Raw genomic sequence first — 8,600 nt, 5'->3', positions numbered from 1 at the left:
TGGAAGGCAGCCCGGGTGGAAGGACTGGGGGGGGGGGGCGGTTCCCTCTGACAGAGGGCTTTCCCTGCCCCAGAACCCCCACTCCATAGATTCTCGCCGCAGCGAGGTCTTCTTGCCTGCCCCACACCCCCCACGCTATCTCCTCAGCCACCGCACCACCCTAGGAGCCCAGGAGGAGAGGGAGGGAGAGCCCCTGCTTCTGGGTGATGAGGCTACCCAGGGCGTGCGACACGCGCGTTGGGGACCAACCTGGGGTAGTTCCGGGAGCCCAGCGGTCGGCGGCGGGTCCTGGATAGCTGGGACCAGACGCCTGCTCAGCGCCGAACCACGGAGGGGCTCATGGCTGAGAGCGGGAGAGCCCCCGGCCGATGCGCCGCGCCTCGCAGAGCCCTGCAGGGAGCGGCCCGCCCGGTCCGGCTCAGCCCGCCCGCCCGATCAGCTCGGTTCAGCTCTGTCCGGCTTGGCTCGGCGCGCTGTGCTTTCAGCCTAGGGATCTGCAGGGATCCATCGTCCGGCCAGGGAGGCTGGGAGGCGGGGAGGCGGGGAGGCAGGGAGGCAAGAAGGCGGGCGGTCGGGTGGGGGGCGCGTGCGCGTGCGTGCTTGAGTGTGTGCGAGTGTGTTTCTGTGCCGTGTGCTTGTGTGCGCGGGGTACCCTAGATCTGGGAAAGAGGGGATAACAGCACTCAGTCTGACTCTGCCATCGTCCCTCCCTTTTCCTATCCCTCTTTCACAGATGTCTCTGTTTCTCCGATGCCTCTCTCTTTCTGAGGTCAGATGGCTAAGTGCTAGAGAGGGCTGGAGCGCAGAGGTTGTGCATCAAGGGGTCTGGGAGTGAGCTTATGTGTGTGAGAGTGTCGGCACCCCAACGTCCGCTTCCCAGAGCTGTCTCGGATCGATGGTCCTGCTCCTTGCTGCTGCTTCTTTTGGTGGCTGCAGCTGTACACACACACGCATACACGGTTACAGAGACACACTCAGAGAGACACACACAAGCACACAGTCACATTGAACAAAGACAGAAATACACAATCACATACTAACACAAACAAGTGCCTATGCACTTAAAACGCATATGCAAGCACACAGAGACACGATAACATAGACATGTACATATTTATATGCGTGGCACTAACAGAAACTTACCACACAAACACAATTTAATGCACACATTCCCGTTTGTATCTCTGCATACCTGAAGGTCCTCATCTAGACACTATACGTTCAAACGGACTTATAGGTACGTTCATTCACCCATTCTTACACATTGGCACACAGACACAGGGCATGCACAAACATACAATGCCCTCAATTCTCTGACCCTATTTCATAGTCCTAACCCTGCTTGAAGAGGTTAGCCCTGTTCTCACTGAAGCAAAATAGGGGAGAAGGGCATAGGTCCCTCAAATTTCTAGAAGGCTGGAGGAAAAAAAAGAGAAGAAAGGAGATGATCGAAGTTGAGGAACTTGGGCTAAAGGATGGGAGGAAAGAACAAATAAAGGGAAAGAAAAGAGGGAAGGAGGAAAAATAAAAGAGTTTAGAGAAGGGTTAGAAGACAGAATTGGAAAGAAGATGGGGTGTTGGGTTTTGTGGAGGAACTCAGGGCTACTTCAGGGGGCAGTGGAAGGTAAGGTATACTCACGGTGGGTCTGCCCTTCACAATCCTCCCTTCATCAGATGCCTTGCTGGGCTCTCCCTATCTAATTAACAGGAAAGGAGCAATCAAGGCGAAGGTGTTAATTTGCTGATGCTCATTAGGAGCTCTTAGCACTGAGGCTGCTGAGGTCCTGATGTTTGTAGATTATTGGGAAAGAAGGTGGTGATGGGCAGAGAGAGGAGGCTAGAGTTTGGGGAAGGTGAAGGAGAGCCAGTCTGTATCCTAGAGGTTTTCTAGATTTCCATAGAAAAGCCTAGAACTGGAATCTGGGAGAAGTTGGAAAAGGAGGGGGCACATGGGGAAGGAAGGAGGGAGCAGAGGGGTGAAGATTAGAATTAGAAGCATAAGACAGTCAAGTAGGGAAAGAAATCAGGTTAGGGGAAGTGGGGGTAAGGGGGTAAGGAAAGCACTCATGGAAAAGGTTCAAGAACACTGAAGGGATAGAGGTAAGGGACTGTAGTGGGGAAGGAGGAAGAGTCCAGAAAGTGCAGGGACCAGGCAGAGAAACCCTGAGCTAGATCATACCTCCTTGGGAGTTGTCCAGAAACACCTAGAAGCTCTGGTAGGTAAGGCCTCTTGGTAGATAGGGTCTATGGGCAGCCACTGGATGGCAGCAACTACCAGGAGACTTAGAAATCCAGAGAAGCATTATTGGGTTAGAATTCTGCAGGATGAGGTCTTTTACAAGGTGCAAGAGTGCCTAAATCTGGATGCCTGGATCCTAAAGTTTCTTGGAGATAGGACCTGTCTTGGAGCATCTGTAATTTGCCCCCAGACCCAACCCCAAAAGAGATGAGTAATATACAAAATTCCCTTCAAGTGATTTCCAAGAATGGGCTGCAAATTGTTTTAATCAAATGAATATTATCTAGGAAACATAGGAAGGAGGGACAGTGAAGTGAAGGTGTGTAAGGAGGCCAGGGCAATACTGAGGCACTTAGCAACATTAGTAAGAATCCCAATAGGACCACCTCTAACCCATTCTAGCCAGATAAGAGTCTTTTCTAGACATCTCTAGGGAAGAATCTAGGGCTTCCTTTTGTGGAGGATTTTCAATTTCATAACCTCAGCTTTTAGGAAGGTCTTTTTTATGTCTTACTTAAATTCCTCATACATTTTAAGGCTGTTTCTTGTTCAGTCCTCACGGAAATGAATCCTGCCCTGACTTTAGTAGCACAAAAAACAACTAAGAACTACTCAGGGACCCTTCTTCTTCCCTCCCCCCCCTTCTGCCCCAGGTCTTCTCTCTTCTAGACTAAAGGATCCCTAGCTACTTTAGCTTCCTAATTGCTAATTTTCCACAGTGATCCCCCTACCCCCCATTCTCTTGAATTTGATGTTCCCATTTCAACCCAACCCCCTTGTGGATAGGGGGATGAACCTAGAGGTCATCAGTCAGTCAATCAATAAACATTTATTAAATGCCTACTATGTGCCAGGCATTATGCTAAGTGCTGTGGTTATAAAGATAGGTAAAAAGACAATCCCTGCTCTCAAAGAGTTCACAGCCTAATGGGAGAGAACATGCTTGCAACTATGTACAAATAAACTATATATGGGATAAATCGGAAATAATCAACAGAAGGAGGTGCTTGAATGAAGGGAAATCAGGAAAGGCTTCTTGTAGGTGGGTTTAGAGTTGGAACTTGCAGCAGCTATTTTTCCCTTCCTCACAAAGTTCTATTTAATTAAATAAATCATTACCTAAATGTGAGCTAGTACTATTATTGTTCCCAAAGAGTTGGGCGGCTTTGTTTTTAAATGGCTCGTCTAGGTCTCCATCTACTCTGGACCCAGGAGTTACTCTAACACTTCCCAGAAGTTAGGTATACAGGTCCTCAAAATCAGGGAGAAAGGGAAACACCTGGTTCTCCAGGAATGGGAGAGAACCCCCGGTTCTGATTTCCATTTCTTCTCCTCCCTTTTCTTCGTCAATGGTCCCGCTCCCCCCAAGCGTGAAAGCACAGGCTCCCCAATCTGTCTGCAATGATTTAATCTGCCAGCTCAGCAAATGCAGATACTATTAAGGAGTTAATTAGTGGGCTGGTAGGAGGGGGCTGCAGGATCAAGGAACAGCATTAGTTATGATGGGCACACCAGTTCTGCCTCAGTCATCCAACATATACCACCTTCAGTGACAAAGGGTAGCAGAAGGGTTATGGTTATGGGAAGAAGCCTCTGCTATTCTCCTCAAGCATGGGTGAACTAAAACCAGATTAATCCTATGCCTGTGACCCTTCTCTCTCTCTTCTCTCACCTACATTCATCCTTTCTTTTCTACATTTCCCCATCCAGGATCTCTGATTTAGAAAAATCTCACTGCCCTTTAACTCTACTCTTAACCTCTTCCTATCTCCCCTCATTCCTCTCTTTGCTGCTCTTCCTCTCTCCCTCTTCTGCATGCTGTTCTTTCCTCTCTTGTTTTTCCTTCCCCCCACCAGCTCTTGCCTCAGCTCTAACTCTGCTTTTCTCTACCCTACCTTTCTTCTCTCTCCCCTTCAAATTCCACATGCCTTTCCCCTCTCTGCCTTTTTTCTTCCATTTAGCGCCCCTCTCCAATCTCTTTTCTTTTTCCCTAATCTCCTACATCCTCCCACACCACCCTACCTCTAATTTTGGCCTCAGTAAATTTGCTTTGCAAATTGGTCAACAAGTGTGTGACTATATATCGGTACTGCTGCATGTATTTGAGGAGTGTTATGTCCATGTTCTCTGTCCACATCTAATTGTGTTATGGAGGCTCTTTGTAATGTATTTACATATGTTTCCATTGGTTGCTGTGTCTCTGTATAGCTGTTTCTCACTCTATCTCTCTATTTTCTGTGCTCCTGATGTCAATGTCTGTATTTCTTTATGCATCTCTCAGGCTCTCTCTCTCTTTCGGGATCTAGCCATGATAGTCGTGTCCTCTTCCACAACCACCAAGTGGAGACAGATGGTTATCGTTTTCATGCCACATTCTCTGATTTGTGGCCTCAACGTGTCATTTGTATTACAACAGCTTCTGGGGTGGGGTAGAGGGAAGGGGGGGATGGAACAGGGAAGAAGGGAAAATAAAGAGATTATAATACAGAAACAGAGGCCAAAAGAGATAGAGAGACAAAGAACAAGAGACAGAAAAATAGTCTGAGAATAAGAGACAGAGAAATACGCTAAAAAGGACAGAAAATAAACATGAGGGAAAAGGGATAAGATACAGGGGAAAATAAAAGAGATATAAGGTAAGAGTTGAGGGAAAGGGATGGGGCAAGAAACAAAAAGACACAGAGAATTTGGGTCAGACTCTACTCCAGGAACTCTTCCTGACTATTTTTTTCCCCTTCTTTCCCCTAGATACCACCCCTTCACCATCACCAGCCCCTTCTCCATTCATGGCCCAGGTACCTGCAGCTTTATCCAACACCACCTAATTCTCTTTTTTCTGTTGGTCTGCATATTTCTTGGAAATATATTCCATCTCCTCTATAAAACCAAATACCTCCCCATTGCAGAGACTGTATCTCAGAATAAGAGATAGGGTGGGGGTGGAGGCGACAGTGTAAAGGAGGAAAGGACTTTGCATTTAGAGAGGCTAAAATAGATTGGATTAGCTCTGCACTGGCCCTTGAACATAGTAGGTACTAAGTAAATATTTGGTGAGGATAACGAGGACTTGGGGGGGGGAACAGACATGATTGGTCCTGGGAACCATTTAGGCCTGAGAATTCTGCCTTCTCCCCACAAGCACAGTCCCTAAGACATATAGACACATTATTTCACATACCAACCTCAAGCATTCACCCGTATCTACCTGTCTTTTGCCAAAGTATTATCCCTCATAACCTATTCCACTAGCTAGAGCTCCCCCAGCCAACACATATGTAAAGGCGAACCCTCTGAGAAACCCGCTGGTCTTTCACCAGTTTTCACCCTGTCCCGACCCCCTGCCTTCCCTCTTTTGAAGGCAAGCAATCTCGGTGCCCTGGGCCAGGCTCTAGAGCCAGAGGAGGCTGCATCCAGTGAATAATTCATGGGGCTGGGAGGCCTGTTATCTCCTCTGTTGAGTCCTACCCAGGGCCCCTGGGCTAGGCTGCCATTCCTGCCTCGCCTCCCTCGGCTCCATGCTTTATCTCCGAGCCCAGCTTGTAATGCAGCCCGCCATATCACAGGCAGTTGGGGAGATTAATTTTCTGGTTTTGCATGGGATGGGAGGGGGGTGAAGTAAGAAGAGAGCAATGGGGAGGTAGTGGGATGCAGAAACTGGGATCTTTCTGATTTCAGACTTCAGCTGCTTAATCCTTTCCCAGGTCTACAGAAAGGAGAGGAAGAGAGTGTTTAAAGCCAAATTTTGTCAACGCAAGCCCCAACAGAGGAAGGGAGGTGAGGGCTGAACAGACATGAGAGGCTGTTTAGATGCTTGTATGTAGGGGAGATGCACGTGAATACAGGACTATCAATTCCTCTGAACTCAAGCCTAGGATCATGCATTGCAGTCTTTGGGACTGAATCCATATGTAATCATGAACATGACTGTGCATCCTCACATACATGTATGTACAGATTTATACACACGAACATGCATGCATTTTTATCCATGCCAAGAAGATATGACTGGGATCATTTTATTACCAATTATGCTCTACATATTCATAGTTAGCCATGTTTCTACACACAACAATGCATCTGTGTGTACATAATAATTAATGTGATTTATGTCATGATCTTTATTACTGTTTACATATTCTGCTGCTCATTCCCCTTTAGCCAGGTGATTATCTTTCTTATGTCACATTCTATGACTTTTGTAGATACATTTCATTTGGGCTTGCATAGTTTATGTGGGGTAGGGGTGAGGTGAGAGCATGAAGAAGTGGAGAAAGGGAAATATTAAGACTAAAATACAAGAGACAGAAACTAGAACTCATCCAAGGTCATGAAACTAGTAACCATCAGGACCAGGATTTAAGCCCAGGAGTCCTGACTCCACACTCTGAGGCTCTTTCAGCTATACCACGTTGGCTCCTTATAGAAACGTGACAGCTTATAGCAAGTGTGTTATTCAGACCCAGGAGGGGGAGATGCATGGTTTTTGCTGGGTGGGATACCCATGCTCAAATAAATCAGGGGGACACATGTCTGCACAAATTAAAGGGCACATCTCTGGCAAATCTGGTGATGTGAAAAGTCCTAGATAAGTCTATCTCCTTTGAGAAACACCCCAGCAAAGACAGAAAAGTACCAGATGGAGCAAGGATTTAATTTTTAAAAATAAAAATTTAAAGAGAGAGAGCAGTCAGCTTATCCATCCAGTCCAGGACTACATAAGGAGGAATCTGGAAGAACTATAGGCGTTCTGGATGGGAAAGCCCTTCAGGAGGGTCTGCAGCCAGCATGATCTTCCATTAATGGAGCCTGATGTTAAAAGGATTTTGGTCCCTGACACAGAAGGGGACAAAGCCAGTTCTCAGTAGATGATCACCCAAGGAGACAGAGCAGAAGCCTATTAAGTTGCTCCAGGAGGTTTGAAACCAGACAATGTCCATTGTCTGGTCAGGGCCACACCAGGAGGCCAAAGTCCTGATCAGTGACTACAAAAAGAGAAGACAAAATGTACATCAGGCCACCAGGAGACAGAGGTGTGATAGAGATTGCCAAGGAATAAGGCAGAGGGCAGGGTATGGCCCCAGATCTGGGGTTCAGTACCTAATTCCAGCCTAGTATGATGAAAGAAGATAGGAAGAAGGAATAAGACCTGGATGCCCCCACCTAAAACTATGACAGGGCTACAGCAACATTATTCTGACTGCAATGGGGACAAGAGATGTGTCTAGCCTCCCACCCAAGAGTGTGGCAGAGGGCAAAGCCTGCTCCTAGCTCCAACTCCCAATGAGGAAATGAGAGAGAAGACATAAGTAAACAAGAAAATTACTAATAAAATGCAGAAGTTCTACGGGGTAAGAGAAGCACAAAAGGTAAATCTAGAAGAGAGTAATTCCACAGTAAGTATAAGCTATGTCCAGCCTCCTAGGTTTGTGACCTTAGCATTTCTTTGAGTGACTCAGAATGAGAAGACAAGCTTGACTACATGGTCATGAGTACCAGGGACCTCTGGGCTTGGAAAACTACTCTTCTGTACCCAGAAGTAAAGAGGCCCTATTCTTCCCCATGGCAACTGGGATCCCACCTTTGTCTTTTTTTCAAAAAGGCTATTAATATTTTTTAGATGACTCTTCCAATTTAATTTTCTATTCTTCTTGTCCCAAAACTCCACACTCTAAGAGTAGGCAGGAGAGGCAAAATGCACTTTTTGGAAATGCATGAAATTAAGATCTGGTCTGTGTCTTTTGTTATTGCAAAATATAAGAGCAAAAACAAACCCCTAAAAATGGGAAAAATTATTCTCTAATCTTGCAGGTTCTGGTCAAATCTTCAGATTCAGTCATTGTTCCTAAGTAGCCACTTTTTTGTGGAGTTTCCTTGCTTTTCTCCCCTTAATTTCTCTGGAGTGGAATTAAATTGTCCCGCTGAGGATATTAGGGATGGAACATATAGGTGTATTTAGTGGGGGGGTGCAGAATGTGTTTAGAGATGGGAAAACCAGTAACTGAAAAAGTCCAGTTGCCAAAGTAGGTTTTGGTTGCAAAAAAGAAAGTTTGTTGTTTGTTTTTTTCACTATCCCAGCCTTGATATTGATTGGAATACTGAAGTATTATGCCTCTGTTTCTCTCCTATCTCTATCCCTTCCCAGTAAGTCCTGTGACTTAATTAAAAAAAAAAAAACAAAAACTCCTTGTTCTCCCTCTCCTCACATATCCAATCAGTTGCTAAATCTTGTTATTTTTACCTCCCCAACATCTCTGGCATCTGACCCATTCTCTCTACTTATACAGCCACCAAATCAGTTCAAACCCTTATCACAAGACTATCTACTTGACCATAAGGACTCCAAGAGTAAGCACCTACTATG

General features: G+C 46.1%; 1 protein-coding gene across 1 annotated transcript in view; it reads right to left on the bottom strand.

Moving 5' to 3' along the window:
* The window catches only part of ASIC1 (acid sensing ion channel subunit 1), a 31,725-nt gene extending 31,394 nt beyond the window's left edge, over positions 1–331 (bottom strand). The window contains exon 1 of the mRNA XM_027844396.1: positions 250–331. The gene's annotated coding sequence lies outside the window, so the exon portion shown is untranslated. The remainder of the gene's footprint in view (positions 1–249) is intronic.
* Between the last annotated feature and the right edge of the window lie 8,269 nt (positions 332–8,600).

The sequence above is a fragment of the Vombatus ursinus genome, unplaced genomic scaffold (genome assembly GCF_900497805.2).
Source record: "Vombatus ursinus unplaced genomic scaffold, bare-nosed wombat genome assembly UNPS02014941.1, whole genome shotgun sequence".
NCBI classification, from domain to species: domain Eukaryota; kingdom Metazoa; phylum Chordata; class Mammalia; order Diprotodontia; family Vombatidae; genus Vombatus; species Vombatus ursinus.
Note: the sequence above shows the minus strand (reverse complement) of the source record. Positions and strands in the feature narration are given on the sequence as shown.